Raw genomic sequence first — 21,615 nt, forward strand, 5'->3', positions numbered from 1 at the left:
CACACCAAACTACACAATAACAATCTCCTCTGATTATTGCTTTTTTGCTGCATTTTCTGCAATGTCCCCATTATTTCTTGCGTTTTTGGTGCAGATGTGAATCCGCATTTTTAATCGTTTTTATAGTACAGAAAAGCTCGGACTCTGCTCTTAGAAAAGTATCTGCAGTTTATTACATGCACTTTTTTTAAGCTCCACATAGAAACCTCTAGAGAACAAAAAAAAAAAAAAAAAAAAAAATCAAAACCGCAGATTTCAGCGGTGTCTTCTCATGAAATCACATCCACTTTCCATGGACAATTAAACAGCAGAATTTATGTGCAAAAAACGCAGCATTTACACCACATGTGAACGCGGACTAAATGTCCAAGCACAGAGGATGAGACGTCCTGAGATCTCCGCCCTCGGTGTCTAAAGACGCCGTCGAACTGTGCGGTTTTGGTGTTTTTCCTATTTAGGCTTCTTTGTAGAGTCTGAAAAAAAAAAAAAAAAAATGGTGTTACATCTTAGAACTCAGAATATTAAGAAAGAAAATAAAAAGCAGCAAACAGAGAAGATTGTTATTGCATTGCGTGGTGCGCACACCTGGAGAAAAAAAACGCAGCATTTACGCTACGTGTGAACACGGCCTCAGCGATACATTTTTATTATATTTTTTATGGGTTTTAATAGAGAAAAATCAATTGTGCTATTTTTTTTCACCATTTACCAATCCCCATAAATAATCTGATCGCTGCGTTGTTCGGGTCGTTACGATTACAGGGAAACAAATGTGTCCAAGTTATTTGCTGATTTGTGATGTTTATTATAAAACAAAACACAAACTCAATAAAAGTTACATTGTTCTAATTATTTTTTTTTAGTAATTTTATTAGAAGAAAAAAAAAAAATCTCTTTCTTCTCCCTCTAGAATACAGGAGATAGAGACCCTGCGCTGTACAATGGAGCTCTATGTCCTGTGTAATCTGCTGTGTAATCAGAGGCTGCATTGCAGGTTCAGCTATATAGAATCCTCACTGGGACATCATCATTCCTAGTGGCACAACAGCTAGAACAGGCTGCTGAACACATGTTTGAAAGTTGCTGGTTTGACTCCAAGTGGGTGAAAATAAAGAAATGCATATATTTGTAATTTTTTCTCATTTCTTTTTAGTAGTTTTATGGGAACACTAGAATCTCACCTTTCCTTCAGCTACAGAGAGATGCAGTACACATCTTTTAGGCGCAGTCCTGCTTAATCCAGGACGGATGGGAGGTATGTAACATGGAGGATCTGATGGTAGAGCTGCATGGCTCTGAGGGAGTTTGCTACGAGAGACTTGTCAACGATGTTACAAAGATTTGAAAGAAGCTTGTGCCAGTGAAACAGAGCACGAAGGTTTCGAGAAGCCATAGGAGCGTGTAGAGTATATGTTCGGGCTCTTCTCCACTTGTGCACCGCTTCCGATGAGATAGCATCTGAAGCGATATATAGCAGGTGTCAGCCGAGGGTCATGCGGCTGTGATGCGACCTTGCGATCACATCACAGGAGCGGAGAAGATGGAGGGACTAATCTCCCCATCTCCTCCGCTGTCTGTCTCAGCATGCACCGCACTGCAGTCACATAACATGCGAGTGCAGTGTGATTTTACACACACGAGCCGAGACTCGGTGCAAAACGCAGCATGCCGCGATTCTACCGAGAGCGCCATTCGTGCCGTAGAAAATTAAGCAAGAGGACACTGCGCCATAGATTAACACTGGTGCGAGTGCAATCTGATTTTTTATCGGATCGCACATGAAAATCGCAAGTGGACAAGAGCCTTAATGTGTAGAATAGAATTCGTATAGAGTCTAGTGCACGGGTGCAGGGGACACAGGAGACACAGGTTCTGCAATTGTTCTTGTATTACCGCATATAAGTAAATGCACAAAGCAGAAGATCGTTCAGACGAGCTGCAGAATACAGAAGCGTCACAGGCGTAAACCTCCGAGGTATAGACACGGTCTCTATGAATGGTCCAGAGTCTCTCTTACTTCAGTGTAGGCATCGGTGGCGATGCAGGAGGGAACCTGGGTGGAGATGATCTCCAGGAATCCGAGACAGAGGATGACTCAGGTTACCGGAGGAATCAGACAATGCTGGCACGTAGCAGGGGTACCCCTAGCGGAGCAGAAGCGGCTGGACAGTCCATCCTAGTAGCTTCAGGGAAGTTGCTTATAGTTAGGCTGCAAACAGGATTCAGAAGCACTGGTCCATCATCTGAGGCCGCTTAAACAGGCAATTGGCAGGAAAGAGGGCAGGAACATAGAAGCTGAGGAATCCATATTGACTGAGAGCAAGGTGAGGGCGACAGAACAGGAAGCAAGATGGCTGACAGGAAGAAAAAGAGATTAAAAAAATGGCAGAAAGCAAGGCAAAAAGTCTGAGAACCTCACATTACTCCCCCTTTAGGGACGGCCTCTGGACAACCCCAGACCAGGCTTGTCTGGGTACCTCTGATGAGACTGGTGGAGTAAGCGAGGAGCATTGATGTTGTTGACTAGCTCCCAAGAGTTGTCTTCCGATGAGTAGCCCTGCCACTTATTCAGGTATTGTAGCTGATTTCTGTGCAACCTTGAGTCCAGGATCTTCTCCACCACAGATTCTTCCTGACCATCAATTAACACTGGATCAGGAGGAGAAGGAGAACGTCAGGAAATGTATTGGGTACAGCTGCCTTCAGGAGAGAAACATGAAACACAGGATGGATTCTCATAGTTCTGGGCAGATGAAGACGACAAGCCACAGCACTTACAATCTTAGTGATCTTGTAGGGTAGGGGTCTCAAACACGCGGTCCGCGGGCCGCATGCGGCCCCTCAGGCTGCTTCATGCGGCCCCTCAGGCTGCTTCATGCGGCCCCTCAGGCTGCTTCATGCGGCCCCCAGACCCGTGCCCCTGTTCACTATCGCGGCAGGTGCAGGGGCCGCAGCCACTGTCTGCGCTTTATGCTTTATGTCAGATGAATGTTTTGCTGGCGCTGCGCTCTCGCGCTGGCAATACAATCATCTGACATAAAGTGCAGACAGTGGCTGCGGCCCCTGCACCTGCCGCGATAGTGACCAGGGGCACGGGCCTGGGGGCCGCACGAAGCAGAGATGAGGCAGCCGAGGGAACGCGGGACAGGTGAGAAGAATGGTGTGGGTTTTTTTTTGTGTATGTGTGTATGTGAAGGACGGCACATTAACCCCTTAGCGACCTATGACGTACTGGGTACGTCATGGCTCCCTGGTACTTAAGGACCAAGAACGTACCCAGTACGACATGGCGAAATCGCGGCCCCCGGAGCTGCGATCGCTTTGCAAATACCTTAGATTCGGGGAGGAGGGGACCTCTGCCTGACCTCAGAAGGGGTGTCTCCTCCCCGGACCTACGGAGTCTGTGATTGGTTTAGCGGCGTTCGTCAGCCAATCACAGCCACGTTAATGTTTCAGCCATTGAAAATGGCTGAAACATTGAAATTCAGCCATGATCAGTGCAGCTATAGCACCGATCATTGGCTGGAGCTGGGTGACCTCTGTTTCAGCTCTGATTGGAGAGACCGGCCTTGTGACCGATCTGTCCAATCACTGTGGATCTGAGGCCGGAGACCGCCCCCCTCAGCTTCACTCCGGCGTCTGTGGAAGCTGAGGGGAGCGATCGGTAAGTTATAGCCACTGCCCCCCCACCCCCATTACTACAGGATGGGGACAAAGTGCGCACATTACTATGGGATGGGGATAAGGCTTGTGACATTACTACAGGATTGGGACATTACAAGGATGGGCACAATACTATTGGATGGGAACATTATTACTATAGAATGGGGACAAGGCTGGGGACATTACTATAGGATGGGGACAAGGTGAGCACATTACTATAGGATGGGGACTAGGATGGGCACAGTACTACAGGATAGGGACATTACTACAAGGGGACAAGGATGGGGAACATTACTATAAGGTAGGGGACAAAGATGGACACATTAGTACAGGATGGGCACATTACGATAAGATGGGGACAAGACTGGGCACATTACTATAGGATGGGGATAAGGATGGGCACATTACTATAACATGGGGACAATGATGAGGCACATTACTATAAGATGGGGACAAGACTGGGCACATTACTATAGGATGGGGATAAGGATGGGCACATGACTATAACATGGGGACAATGATGAGGCACATTACTATAAGATGGGGACAAGGATGGGGAACATTACTTTAGGATGGGGACAAGGATGAGCACATTACTGTGAGATGGGGACTAGGATGGGGTACAATACTACAAGGGGACAAAGATGAGCACATTACTGTGGGATGGGGTACAATACTACAAGGGGACAAGGATGGGCACGTTACAACAAGATGGGGAACATTACTAAAAGATGTTGGTCAAAATTTCTAAATAGTGCAAATTGTAAGACTATTAGTTACAAGAAAGGAATAAAATGTAAAAAAAATATTTTTTTTTATATTTAAACAAATAATGTGCACGTTTGCTATAATGAACAAGTGAAAATATTCAAAATCAGTGATCCCAAGGTGTGTAAAAAAAATATATGGTACCAATAAAAATGTCACTTTGTCCTGCAAAGAATGCGGCCCCCGAAATTATTTTTTTTCCTCTGTGCGGCCCATACACCCAGCCGAGTTTGAGACCCCTGTTGTAGGGTCCAATGTACTTTTGTCCCAATTTAGATGATAGAATTCTCAACTTAAGGTTTCTGGTTGATAGCCAGCCCAAATCTCCTACCTGGAAGGCTGGTGCAGGCTCACGAAACTTATCAGCTGCTCTCTTGTACCTTTCCTGAGCCGATCCCAGATTCTCTCTTAAATTAAGGTTCTGTTGTAGAGAAGAGATTCTGTCGGCCACAGCTGGTAAGGGCGAATCTATGGGAAGTCGAGGGAGAATATTAGGGTGATAGCCCAGATTAGTATAAAAAGGAGCCTGCTTAGTGGAGGCGCTCAGAGAGTTGTTATCTGAAAACTCAGCCAGTGGGAGTAGATCCACCCAGTCATCTTGTAGATGGCAGATGAAGCAGCGGAGATACTGCTCCAAGGTCTGGTTGGTCCGCTCAGTTTGTCCATTTGTCTGGGGGTGAAACTCAGAAGAAAGATTAACTTTAATGTCTAAAGCCGCACAGAACTTCTGCCAGAACTTTAAGTGAATTGCACCCCTCGATCAGAAATGAGCTCATCTGGTACTCCGTACAGGCGAAACACATTTTGAATGATTAGGTCAGATGTCTGTTTCGCAGTGGGTAAGCCGACACAGGGGATAAAATGAGCTGCCTTTGTTAGACGATCCCCCACCACCAAAATAGTGTTCTTCCCTTGCGAGGTTGGCAATTCCACAATAAAGTCAATTGAAATGGATCCCCATGGATGGGATGAGATGGGTAGGGGCTGTAATAGACCTGTAGGCAAAGAACGTTGTGTCTTGAATTTCGCAGACTTCACATGAAGTAACGTAATTTTGAACGTCTCTTCTGTAAGTGGCCACCAAAAGAAATGGGAAAGGAACTCTTGAGTCTTTAGGACTCCTCAGTGTCCAGCTATCTTAAGTGATGGATGAGTTGCAGTACTCTCAATCTGACCATCTGAGGTATGTACAGACGTTGCCCCTGAAACCACACACCATTTTTATAGACAAGACTTACTTCATTAGGCGGTTGTGCTAGCATGGAATCAGAATGATATGCCGATTATCTGCTATGCAGCCCCTGATGATGGTGTCTCCATTCTTTAAAGGCAGCAATAATGGTCAGTAGTGATGAGCGAGTATGCTTGTTACTACTCGGTACTCGCACGAGTATCACTGTACTCGGGCTACTCGGCGGGGACCGAGTAATCTCGCAATACTCGTGCTGTACTCGTGGTCTTCATGTTGGCGCTCTTTTTAGAGCCAGCCCTTATGCAGGGATTGGCTGGCAGACCACTGCAATGCCACAGCCCTGTTGTGGAATTGCAGTGATTGGCCGGCCCTCACAGCATGACCGTGCCTTTAGCCCGACACTTCCCCGCTCGGCTACGGCCCCTCCCGCACTCCACTCCGCGTGTATATATATATGCACGCTTACACACACACGCACGTTTTTTTTTTTAATTTACAGTTTTATGGTTTCTACATGCTGCCGGGGGTCATTTCAGAATAATACTCGGGTCCCCATAGGATAACATTGGGCTCGGTGCTCGGGCCGAGTACACGAGTATCTTGGGATGCTCGGCCCAAGCCTCGAGCACCCGAGCTTTTTAGTACTCGCTCATCACTAATGGTCAGCAATTCTCTTTTGCCCATGTCATAGCTCCTTTCCGCTGAAGACAACTGCTGGGAAAAGAAAGCACAGGAATGTAAGACATTCTTCTCACCTGTCCTTGTGAGAGTATAGCCCCGATGGCGCAGTCCAAGGCGTTAACTTCTACTATGAAGGCAAGTTCGGGGTTGGGATGCACTAGGATAGATCCTGTGGTGAATTTGCTCTTCAGACGAGAGAATGCTTCTTGGGCTTGAGGGATCCAGGCAAAGGTAGATCTAAAGCTGAGTGATAGGCGACACGACTTCAGAGACGTTCCTGATAAAATGCCTGTAAAACTTTTCAACCCCAATGAAGCACTGAACCTCCTTCGCGTTCTTGGCTCCTGGCCAGTTCTTGATGGCTTGAGTCTTGCTTTCATCCATACTTATACCCTGAGGAGAAATTACGTACACCAAAAATTGCATTTCCGTCTGATGAAATTCGCACTTCTCTAGCTTAATGTAGAGATGGTTTTGTCGTAAGTGTTCCTAGATCATCTTCACATGTCCATGATGTTCGTCTGTGGAATTAAAAAAATCAAAATGTCATCCAGATAAATCACCACGAATGTATCTAGGAGATCCCTAAAGATGTCATTGACTAATGTTGGAATGTTGCTGGGGCATTACACAGGCCGAAGGGCATAATAAGAAGATATTCAAAATGTCCATAGCGTGACCAGAAAGCCATTATCCTATGAGCTGAGGACACTGTCGGGCAAATAGCGCGGTCCTAACAGCGAGTGGGCCCCACTGTTTGTCCAATGTCAGGCACATACAGGGCACAGATAGCAGCGCACAGGGGGTGGGAGAGGATGAGACGGGGTGGGGGAGGATGAGGGGGGGCAGGGGAGGATGAGAGGGGGCGGGGGAGGATGAGAGGGGGCGGGGGAGGATGAGAGGGGGCGGGGGAGGATGGGGGGAGGGGAGGATGAGAGGGGCGGGGGAGGATGGGGGGGCGGGGGAGGATGAGAGGGGGCAGGGGGTGCATCGCACTGTATTTGGTAGGCAGCAGAGCTGCAATATGTCGTCGGCTGTGATGCCCGTCTACAAGGCGAGCATAAGCTCCTGCCCCTGTCGGCGTGACGTCATAGGAAGCAGCAAAATCCCTGCAGGAGTGGTGACATGAGCACTCTGAGCCGGGGAGAGGGGCTAACAGCAGGGCAGGTAGGTAATTGCTATCTACTTACCTGCCCCAATGTAGCCCAATAGTGAAATGACAAAAAAAATTAAAATAACCCGGATAACCCCTTTAATAGGACTATCCATACGTACACTCGGAATGAACACTCAACAAGCCACCAAAATCCCGGGTATCACAGCAATAAACTGCGAAGAAGATATGAGAACACCTTGAAGTATGGAAAGACTGCGGAAGTTGAGAAGAAAGCCCGGAAGTTACTGGAATTTGTGGAAGATTTCATCCAGGGTCCTGGAGAATTTGTCAGGAAAGTTATTGGGAAAGATGGAAAAGTCATCGAGGAGTTTGTGGTAAAGATGCATGGCTCCATCTGTCATTGAAGGAAAGAGGGAAAGGGCTGGAAATGGATGGGCTCTTCTAGAATATCGTAATGCAAGCCTGGAAGAGGTGGAGCACGTAAGAATCGAAAGACTGAAAACTGAGGAAAAACGTTGTCAAGTTGGTCTGAGTTGGCGACCTTCTTCAGACTGGGAATCCGAGCCTGTCTCTACATCCCACCCCCGGCCATCTGTCACTGCTCCCACCATTGCTCCCAGTATACACCTGGCCCAACTATACTGGGTCTCGATCGCCGGGTGGCACTGACCGCTGCACAGCTCCGGCTCTGCTACATCACCAGCCCGCATTCTCCAGCAGCAATAACACTTAGACAAGCACAGCTATATTACAGTGCATCCAGTATAACATTCACCGGACAGTATATACACGCCGGAGAGTATATACACGCCGGACAGTATATAGACGCCGGAGAGTATATAGACGCCGGACAGTATATACACGCCGGACAGAATATACACGCCGGACAGTATATACACACACCGGACAGTATATAGACGCCGTACAGTATATAGACGCCGGACAGTATATAGACGCCGGACAGTATATAGACGCCGGACAGTATATAGACGCCGGACAGTATATAGACACTGGACAGTATATAGACGCTGGAGAGTATATACACGCCAGACAGTATATACACGCCGGACAGTATATAGACGCCAGAGAGTATATAGACTCCGGACAGTATATACACGCTGGAGAGTATATACACGCCGGACAGTATATACACACACCGGACAGTATATAGACGCCGGACAGTATATACACACACCGGACAGTATATAGACACCGGACAGTATATAGACGCCGGAGAGTATATAGACGCCGGAGAGTATATAGACGCCGGACAGTATATAGACGCCGGAGAGTATATACACGCCGGACAGTATATACACGCCGGACAGTATACACACACACTGGACAGTATATAGACGCCGGACAGTATATAGACGCCAGACAGTATATAGACGCCGGGCAGTATATAGACGCTGGACAGTATATACACGCCGGACAGTATATAGACGCTGTAGGAGTGCGGGTAAGTGACCACCCCTACATGTCCTCAGTATTCTGTCTCTGATCACCTATATACACTGGCCATTGTTCCCTGTGCATGTGGAGGCCTCAGCTCGTGTAATGATTTACTGCATTGGAGACTGATCTGGTTTATTCACTTGTTTGCCGGTCATTGATTGCTCTGGGGCGGTTCCGCAGACGCCTTTTCTATTACTATCAGTTTATCGCTTTCTCCTGTGGTTGTGCCGGGCATGTTGGGGCTTCAGCTCAAGTAATAATTTACCGTACTGGAAGAATGAGCTGGTTTATGCCCTGTTTACCTGCCATTAATACTCTGAGCAGACCGCACTGCTGCCTTTCTATTACTATCACTTACTATGTTTTATGTCTATATACTCTTCATCTCTTGCGGTTGTGCTGCGCATGTTGGGGCTTCAGCTCAAGCAGCAATTTACTTTCATGGAACAACAAGCTGAATGTACTTTGTGTTTGATCAGTAGTGCGCTTTTATTTAACATTTTTGCTCTAAACAGATTACAAATATTCTTTCTATCACTATCGGTTGTTGGGCAGGTTACACGTTGTCTTTCTGTCACTGTCCGTTGTTTGGCAGGTTTCACGTTGTCTTTCTATCACTATCGGTTGTTGGGCAGGTAACACGTCGTCTTTCTATCACTATCGGTTGTTGGGCAGGTTTCACGTTGTCTTTCTATCATTATCGGTTGTTGGGCAGGTTACACGTCGTCTTTCTATCACTATCGGTTGTTGGGCAGGTTACACATCGTCTTTCTATCACTATCGGTTGTAGGGCACGTTACACATCGTCTTTCTATCACTATCGGTTGTTGGGCAGGTTACATGTCGTCTTTCTATCACTATCGGTTGTTGGGCAGGTTACACATCGTCTTTCTATCACTATTGGTTGTTGGGCAGGTTACACGTCGTCTTTCTATCACTATTGGTTGTTTGGTAGGTTACACGTCGTCTTTCTATCACTATTGGTTGTTGGGCAGGTTACACGTCGTCTTTCTATCACTATTGGTTGTTGGGAAGGTTACACGTCGTCTTTCTATCACTATTGGTTGTTGGGCAGGTTACACGTCGTCTTTCTATCACTATTGTTTGTTGGGCAGGTTACACGTCGTCTTTCTATCACTATCGGTTGTTGGGCAGGTAACACATCGTCTTTCTATCACTATCGGTGGTTGGGCAGGTTACACGTCGTCTTTCTATCACTATCGGTTGTTGGGCAGGTAACACATCGTCTTTCTATCACTATCGGTTGTTGGGCAGGTTACACGTTGTCTTTCTATCATTATCGGTTGTTTGGTAGGTTACACGTCGTCTTTCTATCACTATCGGTTGTTGGGCAGGTTACACGTCGTCTTTCTATCACTATTGGTTGTTGGGCAGGTTACACGTCGTCTTTCTATCACTATTGGTTGTTGGGCAGGTTACACGTTGTCTTTTTATCACTATCGGTTGTTGGGCAGGTTACACGTCGTCTTTCTATCACTATCGGTTGTTGGGCAGGTAACACATCGTCTTTCTATCACTATCGGTTGTTGGGCAGGTTACACGTTGTCTTTCTATCATTATCGGTTGTTTGGTAGGTTACACGTCGTCTTTCTATCACTATCGGTTGTTGGGCAGGTTACACGTCGTCTTTCTATCACTATTGGTTGTTGGGCAGGTTACACGTCGTCTTTCTATCACTATTGGTTGTTGGGCAGGTTACACGTCGTCTTTCTATCACTATCGGTTGTTGGGCAGGGTACACGTCGTCTTTCTATCACTATTGGTTGTTGGGCAGGTTACACGTCGTCTTTCTATCACTAACGGTTGTTGGGCAGGTAACATGTCGTCTTTCTATCACTATTGGTTGTTGGGCAGGTTACACGTTGTCTTTCTATCACTATTGGTTGTTGGGCAGGTTACACTTCGGCTTTCTATCACTATCGGTTGTTGGGCAGGTTACATGTCGTCTTTCTATCACTGACGGTTGTTGGGCAGGTTACATGTAGTCTTTCTATCACTATTGGTTGTTGGGCAGGTTACACGTTGTCTTTCTATCACTATTGGTTGTTGGGCAGGTTACACATCGTCTTTCTATTACTGTCAGTTGTTGGGCAGGTTACACGTCATCTTTCTATCACTGTTGGTTGTTGGGCAGGTTACACGTTGTCTTTCTATCACTATCGGTTGTTGGCCAGGTTACACATCATCTTTCTATCACTATTGGTTGTTGGGTAGGTTACACGTCGTCTTTCTATCACTATTGGTTGTTGGGCAGGTTACACGTCGTCTTTCTATCACTATTGGTTGTTGGGCAGGTTACATGTTGTCTTTCTATCACTGACGGTTGTTGGGCAGGTTACACGTTGTCTTTCTATCACTATCGGTTGTTGGGCAGGTTACACGTCGTCTTTCTATCACTATCGGTTGTTGGGCAGGTAACACATCGTCTTTCTATCACTATCGGTTGTTGGACAGGTTACACGTCGTCTTTCTATCATTATCGGTTGTTGGGCAGGTTACATGTCGTCTTTCTATCACTATTGGTTGTTGGGCAGGTTACATGTCGTCTTTCTATCACTATTGGTTGTTGGGCAGGTTACACGTCGTCTTTCTATCACTATCGGTTGTTGGGCAGGTTACACGTTGTCTTTCTATCACTATTGGTTGTTGGGCAGGTTATACATCGTCTTTCTATCACTATTGGTTGTTGGGCAGGTTACACGTCGTCTTTCTATCACTATTGGTTGTTGGGAAGGTTACACGTCGTCTTTCTATCACTATTGGTTGTTGGGCAGGTTACACGTCGTCTTTCTATCACTATTGGTTGTTGGGCAGGTTATACATCGTCTTTCTATCACTATTGGTTGTTGGGCAGGTTACACGTCGTCTTTCTATCACTATTGGTTGTTGGGAAGGTTACACGTCGTCTTTCTATCACTATTGGTTGTTGGGCAGGTTACACGTCGTCTTTCTATCACTATCGGTTGTTGGGCAGGTTACACGTTGTCTTTCTATCACTATAGGTTGTTGGGCAGGTTACATGTCGTCTTTCTATCACTGACGGTTGTTGGGCAGGTTACACGTTGTCTTTCTATCACTATTGGTTGTTGGGCAGGTTACACATCGTCTTTCTATTACTGTCAGTTGTTGGGCAGGTTACACGTCATCTTTCTATCACTGTTGGTTGTTGGGCAGGTTACACGTTGTCTTTCTATCACTATCGGTTGTTGGGCAGGTTACACGTCATCTTTCTATCACTATTGGTTGTTGGGCAGGTAACACATCGTCTTTCTATCACTATCGGTTGTTGGGCACGTTACATGTCGTCTTTCTATCACTGACGGTTGTTGGGCAGGTTACACATCATCTTTCTATCACTATTGGTTGTTGGGCAGGTTACACGTCGTCTTTCTATCACTATTGGTTGTTGGGCAGGTTACACGTCGTCTTTCTATCACTGACGGTTGTTGGGCAGGTTACACGTCGTCTTTCTATCACTATCGGTTGTTGGGCAGGTTACACGTTGTCTTTCTATCACTACCGCTTGTTGGGCAGGTTACATGTCGTCTTTCTATCACTGACGGTTGTTGGGCAGGTTACACGTCGTCTTTCTATCACTATTGGTTGTTGGGCTGGTTACATGTCGTCTTTCTATTACTGTCAGTTGTTGGGCAGGTTACACGTTGTCTTTCTATCACTATTGGTTGTTGGGCAGGTTACACGTCGTCTTTCTATCACTATCGGTTGTTGGCAGGTTACACGTCGTCTTTCTATCACTATTGGTTGTTGGGCAGGTTACACTTCGGCTTTCTATCACTACCGCTTGTTGGGCAGGTTACATGTCGTTTTTCTATCACTGACGGTTGTTGGGCAGGTTATACGTCGTCTTTCTATCACTATTGGTTATTGGGCAGGTTACATGTTGTCTTTCTATTACTGTCAGTTGTTGGGCAGGTTATACATCGTCTTTCTATCACTATTGGTTGTTGGGCAGGTTACACGTTGTCTTTCTATCACTATTGGTTGTTGGGCAGGTTACACGTTGTCTTTCTATCACTATTGGTTGTTGGGCAGGTTACACGTCGTCTTTCTATCACTATCGGTTGTTGGGCAGGTTACACGTTGTCTTTCTATCATTATCGGTTGTTTGGTAGGTTACACGTCGTCTTTCTATCACTATCGGTTGTTGGGCAGGTTACACGTCGTCTTTCTATCACTATTGGTTGTTGGGCAGGTTACACGTCGTCTTTCTATCACTATTAGTTGTTGGGCAGGTTACACATCGTCTTTCTATCACTATTGGTTGTTGGGCAGGTTACACGTCGTCTTTCTATCACTATCGGTTGTTGGGCAGGGTACATGTCGTCTTTCTATCACTATTGGTTGTTGGGCAGGTTACACGTCGTCTTTCTATCACTAACGGTTGTTGGGCAGGTAACATGTCGTCTTTCTATCACTATTGGTTGTTGGGCAGGTTACACGTTGTCTTTCTATCACTATTGGTTGTTGGGCAGGTTACACTTCGGCTTTCTATCACTATCGGTTGTTGGGCAGGTTACATGTCGTCTTTCTATCACTGACGGTTGTTGGGCAGGTTACATGTCGTCTTTCTATCACTATTGGTTGTTGGGCAGGTTACACGTTGTCTTTCTATCACTATTGGTTGTTGGGCAGGTTACACATCGTCTTTCTATTACTGTCAGTTGTTGGGCAGGTTACACGTCATCTTTCTATCACTGTTGGTTGTTGGGCAGGTTACACGTTGTCTTTCTATCACTATCGGTTGTTGGGCAGGTTACACATCATCTTTCTATCACTATTGGTTGTTGGGTAGGTTACACGTCGTCTTTCTATCACTATTGGTTGTTGGGCAGGTTACACGTCGTCCTTCTATCACTATTGGTTGTTGGGCAGGTTACATGTTGTCTTTCTATCACTGACGGTTGTTGGGCAGGTTACACGTTGTCTTTCTATCACTATCGGTTGTTGGGCAGGTTACACGTCGTCTTTCTATCACTATCGGTTGTTGGGCAGGTAACACATCGTCTTTCTATCACTATCGGTTGTTGGGCAGGTTACACGTCGTCTTTCTATCATTATCGGTTGTTGGGCAGGTTACATGTCGTCTTTCTATCACTATTGGTTGTTGGGCAGGTTACACGTCGTCTTTCTATCACTATTGGTTGTTGGGCAGGTTACACGTCGTCTTTCTATCACTATCGGTTGTTGGGCAGGTTACACGTTGTCTTTCTATCACTATTGGTTGTTGGGCAGGTTATACATCGTCTTTCTATCACTATTGGTTGTTGGGCAGGTTACACGTCGTCTTTCTATCACTATTGGTTGTTGGGAAGGTTACACGTCGTCTTTCTATCACTATTGGTTGTTGGGCAGGTTACACGTCGTCTTTCTATCACTATCGGTTGTTGGGCAGGTTACACGTTGTCTTTCTATCACTATAGGTTGTTGGGCAGGTTACATGTCGTCTTTCTATCACTGACGGTTGTTGGGCAGGTTACACGTTGTCTTTCTATCACTATTGGTTGTTGGGCAGGTTACACATCGTCTTTCTATTACTGTCAGTTGTTGGGCAGGTTACACGTCATCTTTCTATCACTGTTGGTTGTTGGGCAGGTTACACGTTGTCTTTCTATCACTATCGGTTGTTGGGCAGGTTACACGTCATCTTTCTATCACTATTGGTTGTTGGGCAGGTAACACATCGTCTTTCTATCACTATCGGTTGTTGGGCACGTTACATGTCGTCTTTCTATCACTGACGGTTGTTGGGCAGGTTACACATCATCTTTCTATCACTATCGGTTGTTGGGCAGGTTACACGTTGTCTTTCTATCATTATCGGTTGTTTGGTAGCTTACACGTCGTCTTTCTATCACTATCGGTTGTTGGGCAGGTTACACGTCGTCTTTCTATCACTATTGGTTGTTGGGCAGGTTACACGTCGTCTTTCTATCACTATTGGTTGTTGGGCAGGTTACACATCGTCTTTCTATCACTATTGGTTGTTGGGCAGGTTACACGTCGTCTTTCTATCACTATTGGTTGTTGGGCTGGTTACATGTCGTCTTTCTATTACTGTCAGTTGTTGGGCAGGTTACACGTTGTCTTTCTATCACTATTGGTTGTTGGGCAGGTTACACGTCGTCTTTCTATCACTATCGGTTGTTGGCAGGTTACACGTCGTCTTTCTATCACTATTGGTTGTTGGGCAGGTTACACTTCGGCTTTCTATCACTACCGCTTGTTGGGCAGGTTACATGTCGTTTTTCTATCACTGACGGTTGTTGGGCAGGTTATACGTCGTCTTTCTATCACTATTGGTTATTGGGCAGGTTACATGTTGTCTTTCTATTACTGTCAGTTGTTGGGCAGGTTATACATCGTCTTTCTATCACTATTGGTTGTTGGGCAGGTTACACGTTGTCTTTCTATCACTATTGGTTGTTGGGCAGGTTACACGTTGTCTTTCTATCACTATTGGTTGTTGGGCAGGTTACACGTCGTCTTTCTATCACTATCGGTTGTTGGGCAGGTTACACGTTGTCTTTCTATCACTATTGGTTGTTGGGCAGGTTACATGTCGTCTTTCTATTACTGTCAGTTGTTGGGCAGGTAACACATCGTCTTTCTATCACTATTGGTTGTTGGGCAGGTTACACGTTCTCTTTCTATCACTATTGGTTGTTGGGCAGGTTACACTTCGGCTTTCTATCACTATTGGTTGTTGGGCAGGTTACACTTCGGCTTTGTATCACTACCGCTTGTTGGGCAGGTTACAGGTCGTCTTTCTATCACTGACGGTTGTTGGGCAGGTTACACGTTGTCTTTCTATCACTATCGGTTGTTGGGCAGGTTACATGTCGTCTTTCTATCACTATTGGTTGTTGGGCAGGTTATACGTCGTCTTTCTATCCCTATCCGTTGTTTGGTAGGTTACACGTCATCTTTCTATCACTGACGGTTGTTGGGCAGGTTACACGTTGTCTTTCTATCACTATTGGTTGTTGGGCAGGTTACACGTCGTCTTTCTATCACTATCGGTTGTTGGGCAGGTAACACATCGTCTTTCTATCGTTATCGGTTGTTTGGCAGGTTACACGTTGTCTTTCTATCACTACCGCTTGTTGGGCAGGTTACATGTCGTCTGTCTATCACTGACGGTTGTTGGGCAGGTTACACGTCGTCTTTTTATCACTATTGGTTGTTGGGCAGGTTACATGTCGTCTTTCTATCATTATCGGTTGTTGGGCAGGTTACACGTCGTCTTTCCATCACTGTCAGTTGTTGGGCAGGTTACACATTGTCTTTCTATCACTATTGGTTGTTGGGCAGGTTACACGTTGTCTTTCTATCACTATCGGTTGTTGGGCAGGTTACACGTCGTCTTTCTATCACTATCGGTTGTTGGGCAGGTAACACATCGTCTTTCTATCACTATCGGTTGTTGGGCAGGTTACACGTCGTCTTTCTATCAGTATCGGTTGTTGGGCAGGTTACACGTTGTCTTTCTATCACTATTGGTTGTTGGGCAGGTTATACGTCGTCTTTCTATCACTATTGGTTGTTGGGCAGGTTACACATCATCTTTTTATCACTATTGGTTGTTGGGCAGGTTATACGTCGTCTTTCTATCACTATTGGTTGTTGGGCAGGTTACACGTCGTCTTTCTATTACTGACGGTTGTTGGGCAGGTTACACGTTGTCTTTCTATCACTATTGGTTGTTGGGCAGGTTACATGTCGTCTTTCTATTACTGTCAGTTGTTGGGCAGGTTACACGTCATCTTTCTATCACTGTTGGTTGTTGGGCAGGTTACACGTTGTCTTTCTATCACTATCGGTAGTTGGGCAGGTTACATGTCGTCTTTCTATCACTGTTGGTTGTTGGGCAGGTTATACGTTGTCTTTCTATCACTATCGGTAGTTGGGCAGGTTACATGTCGTCTTTCTATCACTGACGGTTGTTGGGCAGGTTACACGTTGTCTTTCTATCACTATTGGTTGTTGGGCAGGTAACACATCGTCTTTCTATCACTATCGGTTGTTGGGCACGTTACATGTCGTCTTTCTATCACTGACGGTTGTTGGGCAGGTTACACATCATCTTTCTATCACTATTGGTTGTTGGGCAGGTTATACGTCGTCTTTCTATCACTGTCCGTTGTTTGGTAGGTTACACGTCGTCTTTCTATCCTTGACGGTTGTTGGGCAGGTTACACGTCGTCTTTCTATCACTATCGGTTGTTGGACAGGTAACACATCGTCTTTCTATCACTATCGGTTGTTTGGCAGGTTACACGTTGTCTTTCTATCACTACCGCTTGTTGGGCAGGTTACATGTCGTCTTTCTATTACTGTCAGTTGTTGGGCAGGTTACACGTCGTCTTTCTATCACTATTGGTTGTTGGGCAGGTAACACATCGTCTTTCTATCACTATTGGTTGTTGGGCAGGTTACACGTTGTCTTTCTATCACTATCGGTTGTTGGGCAGGTTACACATCGTTTTTCTATCCTTATTGGTTGTTGGGCAGCTTACACGTCGTCTTTCTATCACTATTGGTTGTTTGGTAGGTTACACGTTGTCTTTCTATCCCTATTGGTTGTTGGGCAGGTTACACGTTGTCTTTCTATCACTATTGGTTGTTGGGCAGGTTACACGTCGTCTTTCTATTACTGTCAGTTGTTGGGCAGGTTACTCGTTGTCTTTCTATCACTATTGGTTGTTGGGCAGGTTACATGTTGTCTTTCTATTACTGTCAGTTGTTGGGCAGGTTACACATCGTCTTTCTATCACTATTGGTTGTTGGACAGGTAACACATCGTCTTTCTATCACTATCGGTTGTTGGGCAGGTTACACGTTGTCTTTCTATCACTATCGGTTGTTGGGCAGGTTACACGTTGTCTTTCTATCACTATTGGTTGTTGGGCAGGTTACATGTCTTTCTATTACTGTCAGTTGTTGGGCAGGTTACACGTTGTCTTTCTATCACTATTGGTTGTTGGGCAGGTTACACGTCATCTTTCTATTACCATCAGTTGTTGGGCAGGTTACACGTTGTCTTTCTATCACTATTGGTTGTTGGGCAGGTTACACTTCGGCTTTCTATCACTATTGGTTGTTGGGCAGGTTACACTTCGGCTTTCTATCACTACCGCTTGTTGGGCAGGTTACATGTTGTCTTTCTATCCCTATTGGTTGTTGGGCAGGTTACACGTTGTCTTTCTATCACTATTGGTTGTTGGGCAGGTTACACGTCGTCTTTCTATTACTGTCAGTTGTTGGGCAGGTTACTCGTTGTCTTTCTATCACTATTGGTTGTTGGGCAGGTTACATGTTGTCTTTCTATTACTGTCAGTTGTTGGGCAGGTTACACATCGTCTTTCTATCACTATTGGTTGTTGGACAGGTAACACATCGTCTTTCTATCACTATCGGTTGTTGGGCAGGTTACACGTTGTCTTTCTATCACTATCGGTTGTTGGGCAGGTTACACGTTGTCTTTCTATCACTATTGGTTGTTGGGCAGGTTACATGTTGTCTTTCTATTACTGTCAGTTGTTGGGCAGGTTACACGTTGTCTTTCTATCACTATTGGTTGTTGGGCAGGTTACATGTTGTCTTTCTATTACTGTCAGTTGTTGGGCAGGTTACACGTTGTCTTTCTATCACTATTGGTTGTTGGGCAGGTTACACGTCATCTTTCTATTACCATCAGTTGTTGGGCAGGTTACACGTTGTCTTTCTATCACTATTGGTTGTTGGGCAGGTTACACTTCGGCTTTCTATCACTATTGGTTGTTGGGCAGGTTACACTTCGGCTTTCTATCACTACCGCTTGTTGGGCAGGTTACACTTCGGCTTTCTATCACTATTGGTTGTTGGGCAGGTTACATGTTGTCTTTCTATCACTATTGGTTGTTGGGCAGGTTACACGTCGTCTTTCTATCATTTTCCCTATCACTTCCTCTTTCAAACAGATGTTTTGCAACCAATGCGACTCCTGTCAGCCACCTGACATAAAAGATAAATTATTTATCTCCTGCTTGAGATGACATTATTGTGAAGGTACCAAAAAGTACCAATAACTTGAAATGTGGTTTTGAGCAGGCAATGAAAGCTGACAAGACCTTTTTAGTTAGTTCATTAGCAAACTACAGCAGGCACTACTAACTAACAATACCAGTGAAATACAAATGTGTTTCACTGCCTAATTTGGAGCAGGCAGTAATACTATATATAAGAATATATACCGCACCTAATATATATATATAATATATATATATTCTTATATATATTCTTTACCCAGGACATTGCTCTTTAATGGTATACCCCTTGTGTGCCTGCCATTCCCTGAATTTTGGTCCTCTCTGTTACCTCTTGTTGCTGTAATAAAATATTCACATGATTTGATTTATACTTGATGGTGATTTTGTTATTATTAATACAGATATACTGTATATTTTAAAGAACCGTTCTTTTCTGGCATTCTTGCCATTTTTTCTGCTGTATTGGGTTCGCCCAGTATTAGGGATTCTGATCCCATTCACTATCCATGGTGTTGGTAGTTCTTTCAATACTATACAAAAGCAGAACATGTTATTAGAAAAACATTTTTTTAAACCGCGATCAGTGATCGAACAAAAACCAAATATTGCCGACTTTTGGGGAAAGTGCTTGGGTTACCAGAACGAACAGTCTAAGGCTTGTACCGAATTGGAAATTGGCGAACCTTTATGAAACAGGTTCGCTCATCTCTAGGATCCATCCTAAAAGCAGAAACAGACGGTGAATACACACTGCTCCAACGCTGCGTACAACTTATTCTCTCTGAGAATCTGTAAAACCTGTTTAACATGTTTCAAATGAGACTCTACATTCTGTGAATATAAGAGGATGTCATCCAAGTAAATGGCAACAAATTTCTTTAATAGATGAACATCATTCACAAAGTGCTGGAAAACCGCAGGCGCATTGGTCAGGCCAAACGGTATCACTACATGTTCTAGGTGACCCTTTGGTGAATTGAACGCCGTTTTCCCGTCACCCCCCTTTCAGACCCCAATAGATTATAGGCCCCCTCTGCGGTCACGTTTGGAGAACCGTTTAGCACCGGTAATCTGGTAAATAGGTCTGTCACAAACCACCGGGGGGTCACTCAGAAATCCCCCGCGCTGGCTACCAGTACGTCACAATCGGGGGGTAACAAGTGGGGGTCACCCCTACTTTATACCTCCCGACCGACAGACAGAGCACGTGACGCGCTCTCTAGCGCCCCTCTTATAGTCAGGCCAATTATGGAATTGCCCGACAATAAGCAAGGAGGCCGCTATACTACTTATGCCGATTATTGAAGGGTCCCCGGTGAGAGTAAGGTATATATTCCCCCGACCTCCGCGGGCGGAATATATAATATCTTCCCGAATCTCACTGGCCTCCCCACAATAATCCTTGGCACAACTCGCTGCCACCAACCGCTTCACGGTAACTATTAGCCGAACACACAGACGTGGGATTCAAGATCGAGATAACAGAACAGCCCAAGATTAATTATATACTTTAATCAGCCTAAAGCACACTAGAACTACAATATATACAATAGGGAATCTACAGAATATACATATGTCAGAGTACAGTTACAGATAAAGCATGGGTTACAAACAGGTATACAATTACATCAGTTACCTTGTGTGTCTGGCCACAGGGGGGCGCTGTAGACCAGGTTTCTAGGATTCTTCCTCACAGGTCTTTCCCAACCAGGCCCCCGAGCAGAAGAACGCTGGAAAATGGCCGAAGTAGGGTTATCAACCTGGGCAGATCCAGGTCCCCTCCTACCTTAGTGACCTCACAGGGAAGCACTGCCACTCCCCCTGCATGGATCAGAATTATCCAGCAAAGGGGATTTTGGCTATAACTTTGCCTGGGAGCGTCGTAGGCAGACGCCAATGCTCTCATTGTGACAGTTATGAATTTAGCTACAGAACGAGGGGACTCATGACCTGTCTGCCAGTTCCCCATTGGCTGATATCACGCCTGGGGCATTTCCCAATGTCCTGTTCCCATAAAAAGGGGGTGCCGGCATCGTCCACATGCGGAGACACCATTTTTATGGTTGCCATATTTATCGGAAATATGGCTTGCGAGATATGAACCATTTTTTACTGGAGTCGTTCTGTCTGGCTATTTCCATAGCCTTGCTAATTAGATAGCAGCTCCTACTACAGGGTGACGGCAGGGAGTCATCCTGTGTCCATTGTCCCAAAGCCACCTAATTTCCATATCACAGGACATGGCCATGGAGTTTGTTGCTAAACCAGTTGTGTGGGGGAAAGGGGGGTTGACACCAGGAGAGGGCTTCCTGACATACTTGAATATCATGATTTATCGTCATCTCTCCGGATTTACCTCACACCTCCCCCCTTTTGAGGGCGCTAGGGGGCAGCACACTCCGGTGTTCCCCCGTGCGCCCGTCCGCGACCTCTCCTTGTCGGGACAGCCCGTCTGCGTTACCGTGGTCACGGCCCCTTTTGTGGCGAATGGTGAAGTTGTACTGCTGGAGCGCAAGGCTCCATCGCAACAATCGCCCATTCGTCCCAGAGACGGTGTGCAACCAGCTGAGGGGATTGTGGTCCGTCTCCACGATGAAGTGGCGCCCGTATAGATAGGGTTGCAGACGCTGCAGGGCCCACACTATGGCCAGGCACTCCTTCTCCAT

General features: G+C 45.7%; 1 long non-coding RNA gene across 1 annotated transcript; it reads right to left on the reverse strand.

The window, feature by feature from the left end:
• Positions 1-270: 270 nt before the first annotated feature.
• On the reverse strand, positions 271-20,653 carry LOC142283002 (uncharacterized). Its single transcript, XR_012744768.1, has 3 exons — positions 20,586-20,653; positions 6,379-6,825; positions 271-473 (listed from the first exon to the last, which is right to left on the reverse strand). It is a non-coding gene; the product is annotated as an uncharacterized LOC142283002 (long non-coding RNA).
• Between the last annotated feature and the right edge of the window lie 962 nt (positions 20,654-21,615).

This window comes from Anomaloglossus baeobatrachus, unplaced genomic scaffold (assembly GCF_048569485.1).
Source record: "Anomaloglossus baeobatrachus isolate aAnoBae1 unplaced genomic scaffold, aAnoBae1.hap1 Scaffold_527, whole genome shotgun sequence".
Classification (NCBI taxonomy): Eukaryota; Metazoa; Chordata; class Amphibia; order Anura; family Aromobatidae; genus Anomaloglossus; species Anomaloglossus baeobatrachus.